We start from the raw sequence: 25,780 nt of genomic DNA on the forward strand, positions 1-25,780 counted from the left end.
CAATAACTGATATTCCCTCAGTTCCGTAAGCAGGCAAGTCCTGCACAAGAGGCTGCTTTTCATGTGCAAAGAGAAGTCGCTTCAGGAAGGCCTGGTCTATAAAGGCAGTGAGAGTGAGGTGACAGAATCCTAGGCTGTACCCCTGTGGGTGCCATTTAGAATGCTCCCCAAGGCAACAAACTCCCCGAGGCAACAAAAAGAAAAAAGAACCCCAATCACTTCAGGGAGAAACATGCTAGGTTATCTTGTTATGTAGGAACCCGTTCAAAATGGTGACTCCCCTGCCCTACCACCTCATTGTGGCACTAGACCAGGCTTCAGAAATCCACAGCCTTAAGATGTTGATGGCAAGTACCTGGCAATGATGCAGCGCTCCACCTGCCATCACTCAGCAGCTCACCTGGGGTGCAGCTGCGGGACCTGCTCCCCCCTCTCTGGCCTTGGACGCCGGTGAGAAGACCTACAGCCCTGGAGGGAAGGAAGGCAGAATTGAGAAAGGTGGTGGGAACAGCCACAGTGGCTTCATGAGCGTTGGGTTTGTGCAGGGGAAGGAAATGGTATGCTAACCCAGAGCACTGCCATGTTTCCGAGTGGGTAGGAGCAGACCTGGCATGTATGCATTTATGTGTGTATTTATTTTTTATTAACTGCCTCACACTAAATCTCAAGGTTATTGAAACAATAAATAAAACTCAACAAAAATAAAAACAGTTTTAAAATCATCAAATTTAGAAAATAGTCATCCTAACAAAACATTTTTAAAATAGTTTTAGCAAAAGGCCTGAGAAAACAGGAGTGTCTTAATGTTACTTTTTTAAAGGTAGCCAGAGATGAAGAAGTGCTTCTATTGAGGCTTTTGGAGAAGCACTTGTATTGACGCTATTGTATTGTATTGAGAGCGATTCTTGTGGTAGCAAGCATGACTTGTCTAGCTTTGAAGCCAATAACCAACACAAGTGCGATTGTGTGAACCAGTGCCAAGGTGGAAATCTCAGATTCGTCTCAGGACACAGATCAACATCGGTCATCTTGAGGTGGGTTCACACAATCAAATGAACTGAAATCAAATAAATACATGCGCTTTGACATGTGGCATGCTCACATAATCAGGCTTACCACATTTTGCTTTGAAATAACTATTCTGACATTAACTGCCCAGTTTGGCCATGCCATTGAAGCCTCCACTTCATCCTCAGTTCCCCCGTTAGCCAGATGCTTTTGCACAATCTGTACTAGCAAAACTGAGTGGAATGTGAGGAGATCTTGTGATGAGCTGCCTGTTTTAATGAGGCTGCAAAACTAGGACATTTTCCCCTCTTAGACACGACGTGTGATGTTGAGTTCAGCAGGTTGCTAGAATGTCAGTTTCAGATTTGATCCCAAGTTTTTTGCGGCAGCTTCAGATGCTGACGCATGCACGTGAAAAGTTGAAATGGCTGAGGCGCAGATAAATGTGAAACTTTGAAAGATGTTGACATTCAAATTAATTCAATTTATGCTTCTGAATTAATTTGAATGTTTGCAGTAAAATAAACAATCTTTGCACTCTCTCTTTCCCTCTCTTTAGTTTAATCATGCGTCGATGCTGTCAGAGTAAGCAGTAACTCCTTGCAAACTTTGTCAGAGCATGCCTCACTAAACCAAAAATAACACCTTTTAGAACATTTTTGTTTACATTTTTCAGGAATCTTGCAAATCTATAAACAAGTTTTTCTAAACTTAAAAACGAGAGAAGAAAATTTAAAACAGACAAGAACTTTAGTTTCTAATGGTGCTTACAAAAATAAAAATTCTCTGTAACTAGAATCCGGCCCCAGAAATGTAAAGATACTTAATTAAAGATGTACTCCCTGCTGTGAAAGTTGTGAGCTGCTGTTTATTAGCTACTAGCTCCTGTTTGGATCCTGCCAGCCCACGAGCCCTTTCTCACGATCAGTGAGCTACAGGGTGAGCATGGAGGGAGCCTTGAAATGCTTCCCTCCCCACAGATGATCCAGGCTGCTGGTCTGGGCGCGAAGATCACTGCAGCTGCCCCCTCGGGCAGGCAGAGGGTCAGGATCTGGGGCACATCACCCACCCACCCACCCCCAGAACTCCCATCATGCACAGTGTGAGTAAGTATGCAGTGCATTATGGGGATCTGCCCGACACTGGCCAGGGGGCTGGCACACGATCCTAGAAATGAGGCTGAGCGCTTGCTCCTTTAAACTCATTTTGGAGACGGGCTTGCCACAGCGGTGCCGCTGGGAGCCAGGCTTCTTTAGCCCAGTTTCTGCTGCACGTGAGAACAGCCTCGCTGTGTGATAGCAGGAGCTGGGGTCGCCCCACCTGAATGTGTGGTTTGAGACTGGTGGGTACTTTGTTCAGACTGAGCAGCCAGAGACCAAATGCTGCCAGACTTGAGAAAAGCCAGTGACTTTATCAGAGATGCAATCTGAACAACAAACTGTCCTCCCATATGGAACCTGCCATGAATGACAGTAGCCTAAGTTTCTAGCTCTCATGGTTTCAGGGGCGGGGGGAACCTTGACTATATGGGAGTGTACATCCTGCCAGTTTAGAAATTGAAAGATCTGTTTCAAAGGGCTCTAATTTTCATGTCTGGCTGATTTTCCTACTCTACACCACCAGAAAACCAAGGCTTTAATATGCATGTAGTGCTTCAACCAGTACTTGAAGATCTGAAACAATCAGTTCTCCAAATCCTAGCAAACAATAGCATGTGAACCAAGCCCACCCATCTGCAAATATGGGTCTGAAAATTTAACAACAAGGAAGGATCTTTGGATTTTGATAAACAACCTCTTCTATATCACCAAGTCTTCATGAACATGTCCAGAACAGGAGTTGGCAGACTTCAAGCTTGCGGGTTCAACGTTCTCTTTTACGAGGACTCTGAGGTCCACCAACTGGAGCTAGGTGCAATCGAGTGGAAGTGGTCCACTTCATCCTAAATGGACACCCACTTGGGATGGACACACAGGCTGCCTATGAGCACTTGCTCAGCCCAGACATTTGTTTTCAGTACCAGATCTGAGATCACAGGCACTTCACACAGAAATCTACTCCTGGATTTCCCCTATTGCTTTTGGGTTGCTGGAATCCCAAAAGGGGCTTTTGAAATATGTGTGACAGAGTAACTTCATTGGTTTTGAAAATAAGATAATTTGGTGGTAGAGATGCATGCCAAACCAGCCCATCCTGCTTCATACACAAAGCCACAACAAACACTGTGGTAATCTCAATATAAATGCGATAGTGTTCTATAGATGGCGGGGGAGTGGTGGATGTTGAAGATGGCTAAAGTTATTCCATGCAGCAGTCAGAGGAGCTCCTGGGAAATGGCTTTGTTCATGCCACTTGCTTTCCTCCTCTGTTTGGAGGAGCAACTCTTAATGTCTAAAAAAAAGTGGGCAGGAGCTAGGCTAAGTTAGTCATAACTGATTACCATTGAAACCAGTGAGACAAGTTGGTCGTGACCAACTAAAGTCCTATTCATTTTCAAGAGGACTTAATGTGACGCCGTCCACTGCATATCCATGCCGGAAGCTAAGCCAGTAGAACAGTTGCTTTCCCATTGTTTATCACAAACATTCCTTTGCTGCCATTCCTTCGGCCCACATAAACCCCCACCCCCAAATGGAACTGGAGTGAGGCTCGGAGGCCAGGGACCCCACCCAAGGGGCAAGGGGAGGTAAGTGGAAGGATGCAGAGGCTTGAGGCAACTCGGGCAGGGGGACCGGGGTTTAAGAACATGGCCTAAGGGAGCTTAACAGCCAGGTGGCTACAGTCGAGGCTAGGCATGGAATGGGGCAGCCTGAAATTAGGGAGGGCATCGCTTTGGGATTGGTGGGCAGGGTGGAAGCCAGAAGCCTAGGACTTTTAGTGTGAAGGGTGTGGGGCAAACTAAGCCAAGACCAGCTCTGGACTGAGCCGATCCGGCCTAAACCGAAGCCTACAGCCAAACAGAAGGGCTTAGGGTCAGGCTGGGCCTATCATTGAGTGGCTGGGTCCAAATAGCTTTGCCATGTCCCCCGGAATTTAGGGCAGCCCCAGGTTTTTGCTCCTCCACCTGGCTGCTAAATTCCACCCGCATTTACACAGATTTCAAATGAGCTGCCCAGACTTTACTCTTGATCCGATCACATGGGAGGTCAGAGAAGGAGGGGAAAGTATATGAATCTGTCAGATAAATAAATAAATAAATAAATAAGCAAATTAGTTGCTGCATAATTTGCATAATAGAATTTGCATAATCTGCCAATTAGGCCACCCAGATTTGGGAAGCTTGACTCTGGCAACCCTAGGTCAAAAGGGAGGCAAGGGCTGGCGTGAGTGATGGGCTTGTTAGGGGGTCTTGAGCCTAGCTGATGAAATGTCATGTTGCTGTGACTCTAGGCCTGGGCGGGTGGAAGCTGGTGTGAGGTCTGAGCCTGGGATCTCTAGGCAAGGAAATTAAACATCAGGGTGAAGGCCTGAGCAGAAGGAACTGATGCATAGAAACAAGTTATTGGTCCCCTCAGCCATTCCAAACTCATGTGTTCTGGGTCAAAGATATAACACAACAAATGATAATTGTGAATGGTACTGCTTAGCTTTTTTTTTTTTTTAATTGTATTTTCTGGACATTTTACAAATATAATTTGTATTGCATTGTATTGTTCAGCTTGACTCGAGTTTTCAGAATGAGCTCTGCCTTTTGTCCATCCGAATCCACTTCTGAGCCGCCACGCCCTGCCAGACTGCTGGGTGCCACTAGACCCCGCCTCTTTCATGTCAAGCTCCACCCCTAATCTACCAGGCACCACCTGTGGGCTCCCAGGCTCCGCCCTTTCTCCCAGTCTGATCCTCAAGAGATCTGGCAACCTGAACTGAGTGTCCAAGGATTAAGATGACAGGATTGTCCCGTGGGCTAAGTCCAATGAATGCGGGGGATGGAGGGGCACAGAAAACAAAAGTTATCATTTAGGGGACGGAGTGCTCGTCATGATCAAGGACAAGAGGAGAAGGCAGGAAATCTGAGGCCAGTGTTGAGAGGAGGCTGGGCCTCAGGGTTAATTGTGAGAGTGAACTACAGCACCAAAGCTAAGCCAGGATTTAGCGTGGGAAGCGAACCTGCACCCACTGTGAAAAGCTGCCTAATGCCAGAGGCTTCATAAGAACCTAAGAACAGCCCTGCTGGATCAGGCCCAAGGAAGCCCATCTAGTCCAGCATCCTGTTTCGCACAGTGGCCCACCAGATGCTGCCAGAAGCCACAGGCAGGAATTGAGGGCATGTCCTCTCTCCTGCTGTGACTCCCCTACAACTGGTAGTCAGAGGCATCCTGACTTTGAGGCTAGAAGAGGCCTTTAGCCCTCCGACTAGTAGCCGTTGATAGACCTCTCCTCCATGAAGTTATCCAAACCCCTCTTAAAGCCATCCAGGTTGTTGGCTGTCACCACGTACTGTGGTAGAGAGTTCCACAAGTGGATTATGCATTGTGTGAAAAAGTACCTCCGTTTGCTGGTCCTAAATTTCCTGGCAATCAATTTCATGAGATGACCGCTGGTTCTAGTGTTATATGAGAGGGAGAAGAATTTCTCTCTCTCCACTTTCTCCACACCATGCATGATTTCATTGACCTCTATCATGTCTCCCCGCAGTCGTCTTTTTTCTAACCTAAAAAGCCCCAGGTGTTGTTGTAGCCTTGCCTCATAAGAAAGGTGCTCTAGGCCCCTGATCATCTTGGTTGCCCTCTTCTGCACCTTTTCCATTTCTACAATGTCCTTTTTTAAGATGTGGTGACCAGACTTGTACACAGTAGTCCAGGTGTGGCTGCACCATAGTTTTGTATAAAACTATTGTCCTTATTTACCAGGGATAGTCCCTATTTTCTGGAATCTGTCCCTGATAAGTCACTGTCCCTATTTTGTCCCCACGTTTGCCACTTGGGTGTGTTTTTGAGATGCTGGAGTTGTCATCCACCAGGAATCCAGAAGATAAGTAATGGAAACCAGCTTCCTTCCCAATACCGCTAGAAATTAAATCTCCAAATGGGTGGGTAGTTGAATGTCTCTAGGGCAACTTGGTACACTATGCTAAGGTGCTATGCTGGGCATCAGGCAGGTGGAAAACGCGTCTCCCACGACGTGTAATGGTGAGTGGGGGGCTTGGGCACTTATCCTTCCTTTGTGAATTGGTTGTTCGAAGTGTGCCCCTGTTTTCCCCTGCAATATCCCAGAGGGTAAGGGCTTGGCTCATCAGCTTTGGCCATCTGAAATAATACATTCTGCATGGACATAGGGAGCCCAGGAAGTGGCCTTATGCTGAGACAGACCATTGGCCCACCTAGCTTAGGATTGTCTTCACAGACTGGCAGCGGCTTCTCCAGGGTTTCAGGTAGGAGTCTCTCCCAGCCCTTCCTGGAGATGCTGCCAGGGCTTGAATCTAGGCGCTCTTCTACTAAGCTATCATCCCATCCCCTAAGGCAGAGTTGCATGACTTTGGCCCTCCTGCAGTCGTTGTCCTACAACTCCCATGATCCCTAACTATTGGCCGCTGGGGCTAGGGATTATGGGAATTGTAGTCCAGAAATAGCTGGAGGCCGGCAGCCTTGCCCTTAGGGGAATATCTTACAGTGCTGACATATAGTCTCCCATATAAATGCAAACCAAGGCAGACCCTGCTTGGCAAATGCTCACTACCCCAAGGCCAGCTCTCCTCCCCTTTATGACCTGCTTTCCATTTGTGGCATGCTGGGCGTCACATATTATGCACCATTCCTCCTGCTTCCTTAGCCACATCCCCCACATACTCTGCACACACCTCCCAGGTTGCTTGGACCCCACCCTCCGCACATTCACAGGCATGTCCCTATTTGCATTAGTGAAAGGCTGGACATCTACAGTGATGTCGTGCTGCAGGGCCACACAGAGACACAGTCCCGGAACTTCTTTTCCTCTGGGAGAAGACCATCCAGACTGCTCTTCTGGGTGCAGAGCTTTTCTTCAGGCTCTGTAAGGTTAAGAAACTATCCTTGACTTCTTGTAACAGAACCCCCCAAATTATTGCATCTATCTATGATGGGGGGGCATTGGGGTGGCCATGGCTATGGGGCATGGCTATTGGGGCATGGAGCACAAGTTCAATTCTTCATTGGCAACCATACCACTGGATGTATGTAATTCTGCTGGGGGTGGTCAGGAGATGGAGATCCAAGTGTTGAATATGTATAAGGAATCGGACCCATCCTTTCTTTTCCATGGCAGGTCCCCATGGCTAGCCCACGGACAGCCACACAGCTATCAAGCCCTATGTCCCCAGAAGCTCCCCTGCAACCCCGATCCATCCATGAGCAACTGGACAAAATCCCAATAGCCACGGAACGCAGCCTTGCAGCCGCTGTGACCCAGGCCCTCAGCCTGGCCAGCCTTTGTGTGGCCATTTCCATAGTCAAGTGGATTGAGCTGATTCCCCAGCCCCACCACACCATAGGACCAGTAGAAATGTTGGCATCCTACAAGTTTGGAGTGCCCTCCATGGTGAAACTGCATAATTGGGAGAACATCACCACCAAAGAATGTAAGAGGACTCCAGATTCAGGAATGGCGGGGCGGCATTTGAGGGGTAGGGATACTCACAGAGAATGGACGTGTGTGTGTGTGTGTGTGTGTGTGTATTGTATGGTATTGGAAAAAATCCATGGGCTCAGAAACGCTGTCATAGTCAGACCAGCTTGTATTGGTAGATCAACTTTGGTTCCCAGATGTTGTGGACTACAACGACCACCATAGGCTGCGGAGTCTAATTTTTGTGACATTTCTATACCACAGGGCATCCGGTCCAACATTATCTGTTGTGTACTGCAAGCCCAGAAGGCCTCAAGAGGAGACGGTCACGTGAATGAACTGGTGCACACGTTTCCGTTTTGCAGCAGACACCGGGGTGAGTGGCTGAGCCGGTGTGATCTCCTTAGGAGGCTGAACATTCCGAGGAATCCTACCCAGATTCCATCCCAGGCTCCTGAACGAGGTCGGTGGGGAAATGATCCTCCTACCCAGCTGAGACTTGACTGAGAATCAAGCTCCCCGCCACCGACCTTGTTTTTGATCTAACACATGATTGAAAACTGGGAGCATGTCCAGGTCCTTCTCGATCATGTATACGGCCCTCTTGACTCTCAATCCCTGCCATCTATGTTGGCATCCTGTATGAACAAGACATCCCTGTTAAAAGAGTCTTGGGTAGGAGGGTCTGGGAAGGAAGAGCTGCTGCCTGTTCGCGTAGACAGTTCTATATTGGGGAGGAGCCGTAGATCCACGCTAGAGCCTGTGCCTTGCATGCACAAGGTCCCTGGTTCGACCCCTGGCCTCCCCAGAAAGGACAAGAACGACTCTAGGGAGCCACTGCCGGTCAGTGCAGACAATACTGAGCTAGAGGGACCAAGGGTCTGACTCAGTAGAAGGCAGCTTCCTATCCTGGGAGGTGGGCCCTCACTCAGTAGGGAAGCACCTGCTTTGCATGCAGAAGGTCCCAGGTTCAATCCCTGGCAGCATCTCCAGGTAGGGTTGGGAAAGACTCCTGCCTGAAACTTTGGAGAATTGCTGCCAGTCAGTGTGTAGATAGTACTGAGCTAGATGGACCAAGACCACCTTAATAATAATAAGTGGCACAGCAGGGAAATGCTTGACTAACAAGCAGAAGGTTGCGGGTTCGGATCCCTGCTGGTATTATATTGGGCAGCAACGATATAGGAAGGTGCTGGAAGGCATCATCTCATACTGTGAGGGAGGAGGCAATGGTCAACCCTTTCTGTATCCTACCAAAGACAACCACAGGGTTCTGTGAGCGCCAGAAGCTGAAACCAACTCAGTGGCACACTTTACCTTTACCTTTAGATGGACCAAAGGTCTGACTCAGTAAAAGACAGTTCATACGTTCCTTTTGGCACAACTAATTTAAATATAACAATACAAAGCGGATGGGTGTTTATAGAGTAGATGCAATGCACATTTGTAAGAAACCCCTTGTGTATTTTACCTCCTTTTCTACTCTGACAGGGAGCTTTTCTTTCTTTGGGGTGACCGGCAATTCTGTGACGGCTCTGATCATTGGCTTTTCGGTCTCAAGCAGGAGGTTTGGCTTTGTGGCTTTCCTCCTGGATGTCACTGGGGTCCAGCAACAACTTCCGACCAGCCCTAGCCACTTCACATTGATAAGGGGCTGTTCCCGTTCATTAAGACGGGTTCTCAACAGGGCTGGCCTGCCTGATAGACAAACTAGGCAGTCACCTAGGGCGCCAAGCAGGGAGGGGCACTGGCAGCCTGAATCATGTGTCCCCCTCCCCCCCAGGCCAACAGGGGCGAGGGTGATGGACCGGGTGGGCACTCCCCATCCCTGTTTGCTCGCGCCTTGCTCTCCTCCCCTCGATGGTCCACCCCCTCCTGCCTCTGGCCTGCCACGGCACATTGTAATGACATTGCTACATGTGGCAACATGGTTATAAAGCACCAGGGTGGGAGGGGGTGGCCCACTGGGGTGAGGAGCGCATGGGCGCATGGGCGCATGGAAGGGGAGAACCTGCTTGCTCTCTTCACTGTGGAGGCTGCCGGTGCTCTTGCCACCAGCCCTAAAGAGCACATTATAATGGTGTCGCCGTGTGCTGTGACATCATTATAATGCGCCATAACGAGCTGCTAGCAGCAGAAGTGGGCTGCCTGCTTGGGAAAGGAAAGCAGGCGTTGAGGAGAGTGAGCAGGGGTTCCCCATCCCCATCACCCGCTCCTCCTCCTCCTCCTCCTCCTCCTCGCCTAGGAGATGAGGCGGGGTTATTATTTTGTTCTTCTGCTTCTGCAAGGAAGAATGACACATTTCCGTTGACTTCCCCAGTTCATCTAGCCCCAAAGGAACATCGGAAGCTGCCTCCTCCCGAGTCAGACCCTTGGCCCATCTAGCTCAGCACTGTCTACACTGACTGGCAGCAGCTTTCCAAGGTTCCAGGCAGATGCATTTCCCAGCCTTACCTGGAGATGCTGCCAGGGATTGAACCTGGAGCCTTCTGCCTGCAAAGCAGATACTCTACCGCTGAGCTATAGTCCTGTCCCGAGCCTCGTGTGGCAGCAGATGAATACGCCGCTAAGATTCTGGGCATGTTTACATGGGCGGATTAAAGGAGAGGCAGGAGAGGCAACTGCCTATGGCGGCAAAATTCCCCCGGCGGCACATTTTGGTCAATGACATTTTTTTAAAAAATGTTTTAAAACTGCTGCTCTGCAGGAGTGCGGCAGTGAGAGCTCCCTCCAGAGACGAAACTATAACAGGGCAAGGGGAGACAGTTGTCTGGGGGCCCACTGCCTGGGGGGGGCAGAGGCAAGTCACAGGACTGACTCCCCCAGCCGCGCACCCCCCACCCCCGGGCTTCCTTCAGTTGTATTCATCCTCCGAAATTGATGTGAGTGTTAAGACTTGGAGCTACCAGAGCAGCAGGTCTTTCTCCAGTACCATTCAATGACTTGCAGCGTCCACAATTTACAAAACCTTTAAAAAAATAATTTAGGATGAAGTTCTATTCAGCCTCATTTAAGATTTCTTTACTTCATGAGCTGCACTTCGGATGGGCGCATTTTAAAATCTTGTCTCTGGGCCCACTCTAACCTTGCTACGCCCCTGGCTCCCTCGCACCTGCCCGCCTCCCAAATTATGACGATGGCAGGTTAAAGACTGGGGCAAGACAAATTTACGGGCGCGTGGAGAGAGCAGTGATACCCCTCCTAACCCAAGCCCGCCTACCTCCCAAATGACAGCAATCACCCTGTTTCAGGCCTTTCTGTGCACACATGCGCAGGAAGGCCCCAAACTGGGCGATTACTGTCATTTGGGACGTAGGCAGGCTTGGGTTAGGAGGGGTATCGCTGCTCTCTCCATGCACCCACAAATTTGTCTTGCCCCAGGCTTTGACTGGCTGCCATCATCATTTGGGAGGCAAGCGTGTGAGTGGGAGCTTTAGTTTTAAACATTTAAACATTTTAAAAATAGAATCAAACTCCCCCCTCCGGCCTCTCTTGCTGCTAGGGCAGCAAATCTTACAGTACAGGGAGTGAGTGCTTAACACTGTCTCCATTTTCATCTTCTCAGCTCCAAATCACGACCCGCCTTTCCAGATTCTTTGGCCCCTGTGGGTTCCAAAAGACATATCAGACTTCCGTTTGAACCCCATGCAAGAATATTCTCTTAGATCAACAGGGAAGCTGCAGGGAAGGAACGGGTTAAGCACCCTTCTCCCTCTCTGCTCCAAATTCTCTTCTGAAGCTACTTTTATTTTTTCTTTCCTTTTCTCAGAAACTATCTCTCAGCCCTAATATGCACATTTGCATGCAATGTGTTGTTAGCCCCTTTAAGCCAGCATTCGCAAACTTGGGTCTCCAGATTTTGTTGGACTAAAGCTCCCATGGCTTTGGCCAGAGAGCCAGCGTGGTATAGTGGTTAGAGTGCTAGGACCGGGGAGACCCGAGTTCAAATCCCCTTTCAGCCATGATACTAGCTGGGTGACTCTGGGCCAGTTACTTCTCTCTCAGACTAACCTACTTCACAGGGTTGTTGTAAGGAGAAAACGCAAGTATGTAGTAATGGCAAGACAAATTTGGCTCTGGGCTGCTTGGAGGAAAAGCGGAATATAAATGTAATAATAATTAAAATAATAATAATTGTGACTAGGGATGATGGGTGCTGTAGTCCAACATCTGGGAACCCCTGCCTTAAAAGCACAGGAGGCTTGGACACATGGATATACGGTTGCTACCTGGCCAAGAGAATTTCTGAAGGGCACCTCAGGAGGCCAGGTAACAGACCTGTAACTCAGGTAGATGCTGTAATTTGCTCCCTGGGAATTTTACCATTCAGATGTCATTTCTTGAAATAATGGTTCTGTTCTGCTGATGGTTTTTATGTCCCAAATAACCTGATTCTCATCATCCTTCTAAGGCTGTGATGCAGATTAAAACAGTGGTTGCAATTTTATTGAGAGAGTGGTGTGTGTTTGTGTGTGTATCAGTTCTTTGTGTCCTCATTACAAAAATGAGACACACACACCCTTTTATGTAGGATAGGGTTGCCATATTCTGGCTCTCCAAATCAGGTGCCTAATTTCAATATTATGTAAATTGGCTTGCAAATAATTTGCATATACAAATTAGCAGCTGCACTTTCCAGTTGATTTGTATGTGCTCTGGGTATCTACCAACAATAGTTGGGGAAGATATATTTGCCTAGCCATTTTTCCTTGACATATTAACAGCAGCAATAGAACAAAAAAAATGCACAGGTTTTTAATTAAGGCTGCAATTCTGTACACACTTATTTGAGAGAAGATCTGATTGAAACCAATGGTGGTTTCTTCTAAGTAGGCATGCATTGAATGTAAAGCCAAGAAAGACAATAAACATTACAATACACAGCCTAGTAGGCAGGTAGTGATTCACATCAAAAGCAAGCTATCCTCTCAACTGCCCGAAAGAGATCCCATGCTGATAACAAACAAGGCAACATTCCTCAGGGGATTACTGTACTTGTGAATGTGAAACCCTCCCAGCGAGCCTCCTGTGATCTTCCTCTCTTAATCTAAGTCCAGCGGTTGATCAGAATAGTGACTGCCTGTTTTGCTCCATAACTCCGCTTCTACAAGCGCTAGAGCTTCAATTTTTTTGAGGGGGGGAGGTTAATGAAAGCTGAAATCCAGGCGAATCCAGGTGGGCTAAGCAATCCGGGTGAGATGCTTAAAATTCGGGTGATACCCAGAATCCTGAGGGGCATGGCAACCCTACTGTAGGATCTGTGCATGTTTATGCAGCCTCCTCACGAGTGGGAAAATAGCTGGTCAGGAACCAGGTGACAGACTTGTAGCCCAGGTATGCTTTGAATTCAGCTTCTTGGCCTTCAGCCTTTGGGGATGGAGATGATGGGTGTTGTAGTCCAGCAACATCTTGGCAACCCCTGTGTTGAACTCTTAGAAATGGTGTCTCTTCTTTTGATTTTGCTGCTGTTCCCACTTAGAGCCTCAGCCAGGGGCGGAACGAGATTGCCGGCGCCCCATGTGCGGCCGCGGTGGCCGCCCCACTGACCCCACTCCCTGTGTCTGACGTGGGGCTAGCCATGCCCCCTGTGTCTGATGTCAGACAGATGCCTTGAGGCTCCGTTTGGGAGCTGAACTCCCAAGGGGGCCACTTGGCCCCTTTGGGAGTTAAACTAAGGCTGCGCTGCGAATGTAATGGCAGCCTTTTAACTCCGGAAGGGTCCACGTGACCCCTTCAGGAGCTACTTACGCTGGTGGCGCTGCGAACGTAGCGCCAGCCTTAGTTTAGCTCTGGAAGGGGCTGCACGGCATCCACTCAGGAACTGAACGAGCACCCCTGCATCTGACAGCAGATGCGGGGGGCATGTCGCGGCTGCGAAGCGTGGCCCCTGATTGGGCGCGGCCTGGGTTCTTTGAACCAGTTCGCCCAATGGTAGCTCCGCCCCTGGCCTCAGCCACAGTTGGATGGGAATATTGGCTAAGACAGACTCTGGGGACAGCCCCCCTTGTACTGCAAGTGAACATGGTTTTGGTTTTTCCAAGTGTGCAGGTCAACAGCACAACTCTGCTCACCAGAGGTGCTCTTACCCACACGTGTGCATGCGCAGAAAGGCCTGAAACTGGGCAACTGCTGTGTTGTGGTTAGAGTGCTGGACTAGGACCTGGGAGACCCGAGTTCAAATCTCCATTCAGCCATAAAACTAGCTGGGTGACTCTGGGCCAATCACTTCTCTCGCAGCCTAACTTACTTCACAGGGTTGTTGTGAGGAGAAACTGAAGTATGTAGTACACTGCTCTGGGCTCCTTGGAGGAAGAGCGGGATATAAATGTAAAATAATAATAATAAAAATAATAATAATTTGGGAGGTGGGCAGGCTTGGGTTAGGAGGGGTATCGCCATTCTCTCCATGCGCCCACAAATTTGTCTTGCCACAGGCTTTGACCCGCCACTGTCATAATTTGGGAGGTGGGCAGGTGTGAGGGAGCTCTCACTGCTGTGATCCTGTGCGGCGGCAGCTTTAAACTGCTTTTTAAAAAATGTCATTGACCAAAATTTGCCACCGGAGGAATTTTGCCGCCATAGGCAGTTGCCTCTCCTGCCTCTCCTTTAATCCGCTAGTGCTGATGCCCACAGTCTACAGACCCCCCCCCCCCCCCAGCACCATAAAGGAGGCCCCAAGGAGCAGTCGATGCAAGAGATACAGAAACGCCCCATGCATGCAGAAGGTCTCAGGTTCAGTCGCTGGGAAATATCCCTTTCTGAAGATGTAGATCATCACTGTCTGTCCGTGCAGACCTTGCTGAGCGAGGCGGACCAAGGGTTTGACTCCATGGAAGGCCGCCTCCTATGTTGGCTACTTTTAAAAAGCCATAACTCAGTGCAAAAGCCTCCACTTTGCCTTCAGAAGGTTCCAGGTGCAATCCATTCCCTGGCACCGCCAGGTAGAGTGAGGGAAGACCCCTGCTTGAAACCCTTGGAGAGCCACTGCCCGAAATGAGCCAGTTGTCCAACTCCATCTATGTTCATACAAGGCAGTCTATGTTCATATATGATAGGCTAAGGGATGAGCAGATCTCCACGCCCTCATTTTAACGGAGAGGTGGGACCAAAGCATGGGAGCGCCCATCTGAAACAGGCAGCCACGTGGACTTGCATCTGTGGTCCAAGAAGGGCAATCTGAGGCTTGCCCAGGGGATGGCAGCAGAGCATCTCTCATATTCCTAGGTCATATCACTATAGCAACCACGTACAAGCCTGGTAGAGAGAAAGTCTGGAGGGCAAAAGCAAGGTTATGCAAAGACCCATTACTTTTCTTCAAACAGCTGGCTTACTCACCCGGAATTATCCGTCTTACCAACTTGCCCTGCGAATTTTTCACTCCATATTTCCCCCAGACCAAACACACACGCATGTCACCTCCAGGCCATGGATGGGTATCTGAGTGTTCCGGGGACTCTTTATCCATGCAAGGTTACTCATTCACTTTTATTGGGGTGGGGTTCAGCCAAGCTATTCACATGAATAGAGTCATTGTGCCTGCCAGGGACCTCAAGGCACAACCCTGAACAATGAAGCAATGAAAAAGAGTCAAGTGGAGAGACCAGATATTTAGCAACAGCTCCAGCCAAGTATAATAACCCTTTGAAACCGCTAAAGAGAGCGATTGTGGGATTAAATGGAACTAATTCACAAACTTCCACTTGAACCCTCTACACACCTCACGACACACACGACAGTTCACACATTATTCTATATACTAGGTGTAGGGTAGCCAACTGCCATCTCTTTCCACTGAGAAGCTAATTAGCAAAACATTACTTGGAAAAGGGAATTACAGAGGAAGCCACCTAATGGTGCAGAGGGGAAATGACTTGACTAGCAAGACAGAGGTTGCTGGTTCGAATCCCAAACACCTATATCGGGCAGCAGCGATATAGGGAGATGCTGAAAGGCATCATCTCAAACTGCACGGGGAGGAGGCCATGGTCAACCCCTCCTGTATTCCACCAAAGACAACCACAGGGCTCTGTGGGCGCCAGGAGTCGAAATTGACTTGACGGCACACGTTACCTTTAGGAACATGGGGGTGGGGGGAATAGCAGGTAGCAGCCAGACTGCTGCGTCATGACTAAGCACCATTGCAATGACACAAGTTAGTCATGACTAATCTAACTCCCATGGATACCCATGGGGCTTAGCCAGGACTAGTAAGCTGTCTGGGTGCTGCCCCATGCATATTCATTTGCAAACAGGTTTTCCAGTTAACAGTCATGGATACATGGATCTGCCATTGAGGTCTTGTAGTCTGTTGATCAATGTCATTCACATGAATGGAAATTTCTTGAAATTATTTTTTTAAATGAACTTCTTAGGATATAAGAATAAGGATATAGACCAGGGTTTTGGAACCTTGGCCCCCCCAGATGTTGTTGGACTACAACTCCCATCATCCCCAGACATGGCCTTTGCGGCTGAGGATGATGGGAGTTGTAGTCCAACAACATCTGGGGGCCCAAGGTTAAGAAACCCTGATATAGACAATGAAGACATGGAAGTGGTGAATAGCTTTTGCCTTTTAGGATCAACCATCAACAGTAAAGGACCCAGCAATCAAGAAATATGCTGCACTTGGTAGGGCTGCAATGAAGGCCTTGGAAAGGATATTTAGATGCCGTGACGTGTCTACACACCTACAAAGATTAGAATCGTTCGGGAAATGGTTTTTCCCATGACACTCTATGGATGTGAAAGCTGGACTTTTGAAGAAGCAAGATAGAAAAAGCATTGACGCTTTTGAACTTTGGTGCTGGAGAAGACTTTTGAGGATACCATGGACAGCCAGGAAAACAAACAAATGGAGCATAGAACAAATCAATCCAGAATTTTCACTTGAGGCACAAATGACCAGGCTCAAACTATCATACTTCGGATACATTATGCAAAGATCCAGCTCCCTTGAGAAGTTCATCATGCTGGGGAAAGTTGAAGGAAAGACAAGAAGAGGACAACCAGCAGCAGATCATCCTGGAGCGAATCTATCTATGTGATTGCTAAGAGTCGACACCGGCTTGACGGCACTTAATCAATCATCAATCAATCCGGATATAAGAACCATAACCCCATAGCTCAGTGGGAGAGCATCTGCTTTTCATGCAGAAGGGCTCAGGTTCAATCCCTGGCAGCATCTCATAGGGATCTAGGAAGCTGCCTTCTACCGAGTCAGACCCTTGGTCCATCTAGCTCAGTATTGTCCTATACAGACTGGCAGCAGGCAGGAGTCTCTCTCAGCCCTATCTAGAGATGCTGCCAGGGAGGGAACGTGGAACCTTCTGCATACAGATGCTTCTGAATGCAGATCTCCAGATGGGGCTGGGAGAGACTCCTGCCTGCAACCTTGAAGAAGCTGCTGCCAGTCAGTGTAGACAGTACTGAGCTAGATGGACCAAGGGCCTGACTCAGTATATGGCAGTTTTTGGTAAGAACAGAAGGATAACCCGCTGGTTCAGACCAAAGAGCCCTGGAAGGAAAGAGAGGGAGGGAAAGTCCCTTTCTCCACACCAGGCTGCACAACTTCAGCCCTTCAGCTATTGTATGGCTACAGTTCCCATCATCCCCCCTGCACCAGTGACCGATACAGGGATGGTGGAAAGTGTAGTCCAATAACAACTGGAGGCCCAAAGTTGTGCAGTTCCACTCCACACTGTGCATAATTATCATATCCAAATGGATCATGGTTTCTCAAGCTTGGGTCCAGCCATCCCTCTAACAGAGAATTCCAGATGTTGTTGACTACAACTCCTAGCATCCCCAGCTGCAATGCCCTTTGGCTGGGAATTATGGGAGTTGTCGTCAACAACATCTGGCATTCCCTGTTAGAGGAGACTCTGCTTGGGTCCCCAGATGTTACTGGACTACAACTCCCATCATCCCCAGTCATTTATAGGAGCTGTAGTCCAACAACATCAGGGACCCAGATTTGAAAACCATAGTGATCTGAGAGCTGAAGCACCTTCCATATGAGGAAAGACTAGTTTAGAAAAGAGGTGACTAAGGGGGGAAAGACCAGGGATGTATATCCTAAGAAGTTCATTTTTCAAAAGAAGAAATTTCCATTCATGTGGATGACATTGATAATCAAACAAAGGGGACAAATGCCCATGGTCCCAGGGGTGGTGGGCGGGCAGCAGGGGCGGGGGGAGAACTGGCTGTGTGACTGCTCACTCTTTACTCTCCCCCTCCCATCTCCCCAACTCACTGGCACACTCTTGGCTCCTGATCCAAGGACTCATCTCCGCTTCAAAGAAGATGAGCCTGCTCCAGGGGGTATTTTCACAGGTGGGCAAACTTGGCCCTCCAGCTGTAGTTGAACTACAAACCCCATCTACAAACCCCCAGTGGGGGTTGTAGTTCAACAACAGCTGGAGGGTCAAGTTTGTCCACCCTGATATAAGTAGTGTAAGGGATGTGTCTGGGTGAGTGGGCAGTGGGTGATTTTATTTGCATAGGAGTGGAAGAAAGAGTGTGCAGAGAATGCTTTGTTTTTCACCATGTTCTTATGGTTCTGGGATGGAGGAGGAGGAGGAGGAGGAGGAGGAGGAGGAGGGGAGCATGAGCACATCTCCAGTTTTGTCTTACGGTTCTGGGATGGAGGAGGAGGAGAAGGAGGAGGACGAGGACGAGGAGGGGAACATGAGCACATCTCCAGATTTGTCACCGGGCCCACTCTAACCTTGCTCTACCCCTATATATGACTGAAGCTTTTAAAACTGTTCATGGATAGAGGTGGACAGAGAGGCATTGACTTGGCTGCCTCTTTCCATGTAGAAGAGCCAGGGGTCAGCCAGCCCAACTGACCAGCAGGAGTTTTAGATTGACCAAAAAGGAATAACTTTTTCACAAAGTGCACAATCTATATATATAATTCTCTAAGGTGTACCTGTGGCTAATCCCATGTGTGGCAGCTCTCACGAGAGTTCACAAGCAAAAGCACCATGGTAACTGGGCAGTGGGGATTCCATATGTAAATAAGGAGGAGGAGCCTGTGATGGCTAAGGACAGTTGGAATGCAACTGTTACTGGTCGGAAGATGTTCTTGATTGTAGAAAAGAGGAATCTATGTAACTTCTATATATTTATTTCTCCTAGGTGTACCCGCCACTAATCCCATGTGTGGCAGCTCTTGTGAGAGTTCACGAGTAGCTGCCGGACTAGCAATGGGGACAGGGAGGAAGCAGCCACCACGATGAGATGGTGGCAGGCTGGGCCAGCCGCCAGGAGCAGGCGGTGGGCAGGAGGAGGGGATGGGCCAGCTTGAAAGCTGGCCAGAAACTGCAGCCGAGTGGGGGGAGGGGGAGAAGCAGGCCAGGCAGGGTGGCAGAGGTGCAGATGCTCTGCACCCGGCCCAGCTGGGATATATATATATATAAAAGGATAGTGGGCAGGAGTCTGCGAAGAGAGGGGTTGTGTGGGAGGAAAGAGCCCCTTCAGGAGAAGGAGGATGCTGTTGTGTGAATCAGATGAGGAAACAAGATGAACAAGATCTGTTAACTCACGGAGGGAGAGAGAGGGGGGAGAAAGAGGGGAAGAGCGAGTGGAGGAGAGAAAGAAAGAAGGAAAAGCGAGGGACGGGCTTGAGCCTGTAGGAGGCCTGAGAAGAACGAGTGGCCATGGTGGTGCCTACTGTCAGCAAGGAAGGGCCGAGTCAACCACTGCTGCTGTTTGGGGCTACCGCGGCCACTGGTGGAAGGAGGCAGGCAGGCAAGGGATGGGCCCGAGCCTCAGCAGCCTGCGGGAAATGAGTGGCCATGGTGGCGGCGGCAGCAGCGAGGAAGGGCTGCTGCTATTACTCCTGTGGGGAGGAGTCGGAGCGGGGCTCGGGTGAGGGTGGGGAGGTCTCTGGGGATAGGAGGCTGCAACTTGGCCAATAAGTGCCAGCAACGCTGCAGCCATGACCAAGAGGTTAACCCGTGAGGGGGATGGAAGCAACGGGATGGAGGAGGAGGAGCAGGAGTGAGGCTCAGGTGAGGGTGGAGAGATCTCTGAGGTAAGGAGGGCTGTGGCAGGGGGTGAGGGGAGCAATCCAGTACTAGCGCACAGGTGCTCTGCACGGGTTAAGCTCGTTATTTATTATTTTATTCATGTCTTTCATTTATATACTGTCCATCCCTGAATGGCTCAGGGAGGATTACATCAAAAATGCAAACCATTTAAAATGTAACATAAAACATGAAATAAAAGCTGTTAAAGTATTAACATAAAACTCATTTTTAGCCTGCTTTTTTTAAGGAAAGTAAGCTTATGAGATCACTTGGCATTCTGTGTATGTGTGTGTTTGTGTGTGTTGTGTGTGTGTGTGTCTGTCCATATATGCATGCCCTCACCTATCAACATCGCAATGCCTGGACCAATATGAACCAAATTGGGTACAGTTGTAGGGACACCTCAATGGCATAGTTTGTGATGATGTCATCCATCCCAGTTCAAGATGGCGGACGCCTAAATGTTTGAGGCGCAAGTCGGCTAACTTGTGAACCAACCACCTAACCTATTTGAACCAACTTTGGTACAGTTGTAGTGAGTGACAAAAAGAGTCACCAGATCAGCATAGTTTGTGATGATGTCATCCACCCCAGTTCAAGAAGGCGGACGAGTGAACATTTAAGGCTGAAGTGGGCTAACTTGTGAGTATGGTAATCATCAGTTAAGGTTATAGGGAAAGGAAAGTAGACATATTAGTTTTTATCAGAACAACTTGTTAAAACAATTTAAAACAAATACAATATTATTTTAAAAATAACCTAAGGAATTCTCTGCCACAGGATGTGGTGATGGCCACCAGCTTGGATGGCTTTAAAGAGGGCTTAGACAAATTCATGGAGGACAGACCTATCAATGGCTACTAGTCCTGATGGCTACCTCCAGGCTCAACGACAGGACACCTATGAGTACCAGTTGCAGGGAGCAACAGCAGGAGAGGGGGCATGCCTTCATCTCCTGGTTTGTGGGTTTCCAAGAAGTATCTGGTGGGCTACTGTGAGGAACAGGAAGCTGGACTAGATAGGCCTTGGCCCTGAACCTGCAAGTCAATTCTAAATGAAGAGCAGCAGGGATGCCTACTGGCCACTCACTCACCATCCTCTCCTGGCTCAAATCTTGCACAAGACACCATCTTATCTATTGAGCAAGCTGGCCATACATACTGCACCACTGGTTTCTTCCCTCTCATCCTGTTATACGTGGCCAGGAAGCCTGCCTTTGGTCTGGACCCGGCTGTTCCGCATTTCACTTATTAGGAGCTGATATAAGCTCTTACATAACCATTGATTCTGTTGGTATTTTCCATCTCCTTTTCAGACCTCACCACACCCAGCATTTCTAAAGCTGCTTATAATCCAGATAAATCTCTTGTTTAGCTGAAAACAGAGCCCTGAGCTCTGAGTACATACAGCAACTGGTGGTTAAAGAGTCAGTATGGGAGTCCTGGGTTCAAATTCTGACAAAGCTCATTGTGGATCCTTGGGCCAGTCACTCTCTCTTAGTGTAACCTGCCTCACAGGGTTGGTGTGAGGAAAAAATATGGGAAGGCAGAAACCTGAGCTCCTTGAAGTAAGGCTGGGATCAAAATGTAACAAATAAACTTTCCTATGACTTTAACCCAGGTCTATGCCTAAACTCCTGTAAAGGACTTAATTCCTGATTAGTTATCCTTCCCAAACAGCTCCCTGCCTCCAAATAGTGCATGAAGAAATCCAGTAGGGCAGTGCACACAATTGGAACCTGGGTAGGACAAGCGTCCTACCCAGATTTGGAAGGGTGACCACGCCCCTGGAAGCAAGCTTTGAAAGTGGGGGGGGGGAGGGAAGCTTGCCAGCAGCCCCCTCTTCCCTCCTGAGCTTTGCAAGGAGGGTGAGGAGAGAGTGCAGCATTTGCCAGGGTCAGATGGGCCCGGAAGAGCTGCTCCAGTGGTAACAGCAGGGGGCATCTTGTTGCCCTGCTGGTGCCAAACACTTTGCCTCCTGGGCAACTGCCTCCCCTTGCCTCATGCAAGGGCCGCCCCAAGAGGACCAGGAAGCACATGCAGCTACTTGTGCTTCCTCTCCATGTTCAGGAAAGTAACCGCTGAAGCTCCTTGTCTTTTGGAACACAGCAGTGGAGCGTTACTCTTGCAGGATTTGGGAGGCGTGGAAGAAGTTTGACGCGCAGCAAGGTAAACTGCGGAACCGTTACCGTATGGGAACCGTACAACTTAATATGCAGGAGTGTTAATTTTGCACAAGCTGGTTCAATTTGCATGTTCTTTTCTCCCTTAAATCACTGCTGTTTGAGCAATCACAAAATCTGAGCTGTATATTCTCCCCCACCCCATTTGATTTTGGCAGGGAACGGTGGCAGAAGAAAAGCTATGAGTATATCATTTAATCTAAGCCCCCCCCCCTCCATGGGCATTCTTGGTTTTCCCTGTTGTTGGTACTGTTGGGAGGAAATGGCTGTAAAAAGAAATCTGTTGGCAAAATAAGGTGCCACCTCTGTGTGACCCAGCTCACCTAACCCTGTGATGTAAGCAAACCATCAATTCACAGGGAAGGGTTGCTATGGCAATGGTTCTCCCCCCACGTCTTTGATGTTCTGCAGCTCCCTTGCCTGAATAGGAATGCGTAGAAGTGAAATTGTAGAAGTGAAATCGCAACTTGGTTACAGAAGCACAGAGCTGGAAGGAACTTTGTCTAGCTTTGCCGAGTCCTAACGGAAGACAGGATGTCCTTAGGGCAGAAAGATCCAAAGGAGGACAACTCTCTGGTACCTTGAATCGTTGTGTAGAATAAGAGTGGCAATGGGGAAAGTCTGGAGCTCGATGGGAAAGCATCTGTGTGCCGCACCCGCATGCAATTAGTCTAGGGTTCAAAACCTGACATCTCCAGCTGGAAGGATTTCAGGGCCAGAGTAGATACGGCACATGGGAGTATGGTGATTGGAAGTTTTGGCATCCTTTTCTTTTTCCAAAAGCAGCTCTGGCATGGTGCAGAAGAGAAGTCATCCAACTCTTTCTCCCCACACCAATTCCTTGATTTCAGTTGCCCACCCCCAACCCAGCAAGTTGCCCATAGGTTTTCCCCTCTGCAGAAGACAGTTTAGAGGATCATGGCCTGGATCCGGGTGGTGGTACAGGGAGAAAGAGAGAGAACCCCTTCCCCTCTCCTCATGGTCCCCATCCAAACCACCTCCTCTTGGAAAAGCAAAATACAACAGGCACGCCAATCACAGAATTCTCGCATCATGCCTATGCGTGACCCACAGGGAGAAAGCAGGGGCGTATCTAGGGTGGGGCAGGCAGGGCACGTGCCCTGGGCACCACTTGAAGGGGGGGCGCCATTCTTAAAAATTAAAAAAAAATTTAAAAATGGCTGCCAAAAACAAAATGGCCACCGTGCATGCTCACATGGCCTCTGTGAGGCCCTAGGCCATGCCAGGCCTTGCAGAGGCCATTTGAGCATGCGCGGTGGCCATTTTGTTTTCAGTGGCCATATATATATATATATGCCTCTAATGCCTCGCAGGGACCATTTGAGCATGTGTGGTAGCCGTTTGTGTGTGTGTATACACACACACACACACACACACACACACACACACACACACAAACGGCTACCACACATGCTCAAATGGTCCCTGCGAGGCATTAGAGGCCGGAGGGGGGAGGGGGAACCTTTGCAGACCCCCTACACATGGCCTTTAGGAAGCCCCCCCAAGGGGCTACAGGTAATTCTTTTTATATATATATATATATATATATATATATATATATATATATATATATATAAAATATGTCACTGTAGACATACTTAGTTTGGCACTAAGTACAGAGAATCAGGGCTTGTGAATACTGAGCTGAAGTCTATGAGCTAGGATTGTATTCATTTGCTCTTACTTTGCTTCTTGTGATAAGTGAGTTAAATGTGATGTCTTAATAATATGGCTATTAATGGTGAGTTTGTCTTTGAATCAGTGTGAAATCCTTAGTATTAAGGCCCACTGGGAGTTTCTTGCTCTCTTTCGCTCATTTTAACTGTCTTTCTGAAAGACTAGAATATATTCCAAGCAGTGACACAGTTTACTCTGCATATCCTTTAATTATTTTCAGAGTATCTGGGGAAAGTCCAATTCTCCATTTATTTTTAAGACTTATGTAATAGTGATGCTACAATGCACAGTAGAGAATTAGACAGGCACTTCTGTTTAGTTTTCCAAGTACACCTCCATGTAGTATTTGGGTATTTCATGAGCCCCAGCATACTGAAATTTGTCATTTTCCAGCATTTTTTGGTCTGGCTACGTCCACTGCTAAATAGTTTTTGAAACATTAAAAGATTAACAAGCTTGACTTGTATTTTTCAGCTGATATTATGGTAAAGTTATCTGAAAGATGGGTGTCAGATGTTTGAACAGGGGGCGCAATTTCAGTGTTTGCCCTAGGCGCTATTTTCCCTAGATACGCCTCTGGGAGAAAGGCTAGGAACACAGGAAGCTGCTGTCTACTGAGTGTGGGTATGTGTTCCTGCTTTAGAAGTGCTTTGCAGAACCAGACCATGGTTTGCCTAAGCAAGCATTCTTTGCAGAAATTGCCATATGGCAGCTCACAGAGAAACGCAAGCAAAAGGACGTGTCCCTGCCCCAAGAGGATTACAATCTAAATCTTGATCTCAGGGGAAACAGAATAATGAAGAACCAATGGCGTTGAGTGGCTTTTAAAAGCAATCAGACAGAATCATGGGAGAGCAGAGACAGCTGAAGAGAACACCCATGTTCAGTGGTAACATACCTCTGAATCTCAGGCACTGGGAGCAAGCATGTCTTGCTAGTGAGTTTCCCAGAAGTTTCCAGTTGGAAAGGTATAACCAAAGGCTTTTCTCGTGTTCTTATATAATAAACTCAGAGATGGGAAGCAAAAAGGGATTAATGTGAGGAGGCGAGATGCCAGATTTCCCTCTGATTGCAGATGTGCTCATATGAATGTATTCCTGTGGGAAGATGCCTGAAGATTGGAGCTAACAGAGCAGACGTGCAGCTTTCCCACATGAATCTACCAGGTGCCTGGGTCTTGAACAGGAGATGGACAGAGTCGAGGGAGGGAGGGAGAGCCAACAGCCTGATGCCAAAGTTCAGGCTGCTTATATTTAACTCTGGGATCATGAATTCATCTCATTATTCGCTGTGAAGGGCCCTCTTCACATCTGACCCAATGCAGACAGCGACAATGGCTCAGGTGGAGGTCTTTGGCGTTTGGAGCTAAATGCCTAGAAAGGGCTAATTAAATTATTTCGCTAGCGAATGCATGCATTATTTCACAGCAGTTCCCTGCGGCAGGCCTGCAATTCAGCACACTGCACCCACCTTGTCACGGCTTTGTGCTTTGATTACACTTTGGGCTGCCGCCGCTGTGCGAGATGAAAGGGTTGTTGCCACTCGGGGGCCACCGAAATCCGTTCAAATGCTGGAGCCTCCGCTCTCTTTGTGTGAGGGTCAGGGGGTGCCAATAAGAGATGAAAGGGCCCTTGTCACAAGTGAGCCCAAGGCCCAGTTGAGCTTTGGCTAGCACAGCGTCTGCCGCCAAGGAGGTTTGTGTCTCCAGCTTTGCACATTACAGGCTTGCTGGAAGCCGGAAGAAACAGGGCCACTTTTCACCATGATGCTGAAATGAAAGAGTTGTTTCTTTGAAATGTGCACACTGCTATTTGTACAAATTTCATAATGGTGGGCAGTTTCAAACTCAGGCTGACATGATGCACAAGTCAGCGGGGGAACATAAGACCGCCTCATTCAGATGTTATGAAATTCCCACGCTGTAGCCATGTACAGAAGGAAGTCCCGCCCCCGCTGAGAGGACGTCCCGCCCCTGCTGTGTCAATCAGCAGCGTGCCCTGCCTTTCATGCTTACAGCAGGTTTGTCTGAGGAAGGAAAAGCCAAAAGCGTGATGGCTCCATGACTGTAAGACTAGATTGATGCAATCATGGAAGTTGCCCACCACCATCGTGTTTAGCGCTCTGCCCTCTTCAGACAAGCCCCACTGTAAGCGGGAGAGGCAGGGTATGAGGGGGATTGACACAGCAGAGATGGGACTTCCACTTCCTTCATGCTGCTGTACATGGCTACAGCAGTGAGATTGTACAATGTCTCTGAATCCAGCTATCGGGGCTGCTGTGGACAGGGAAGCAGCAGTGCTCCAGTTTCCATCTG

The sequence above is a fragment of the Hemicordylus capensis genome, chromosome 5 (genome assembly GCF_027244095.1).
Source record: "Hemicordylus capensis ecotype Gifberg chromosome 5, rHemCap1.1.pri, whole genome shotgun sequence".
Lineage (NCBI taxonomy): Eukaryota > Metazoa > Chordata > Lepidosauria > Squamata > Cordylidae > Hemicordylus > Hemicordylus capensis.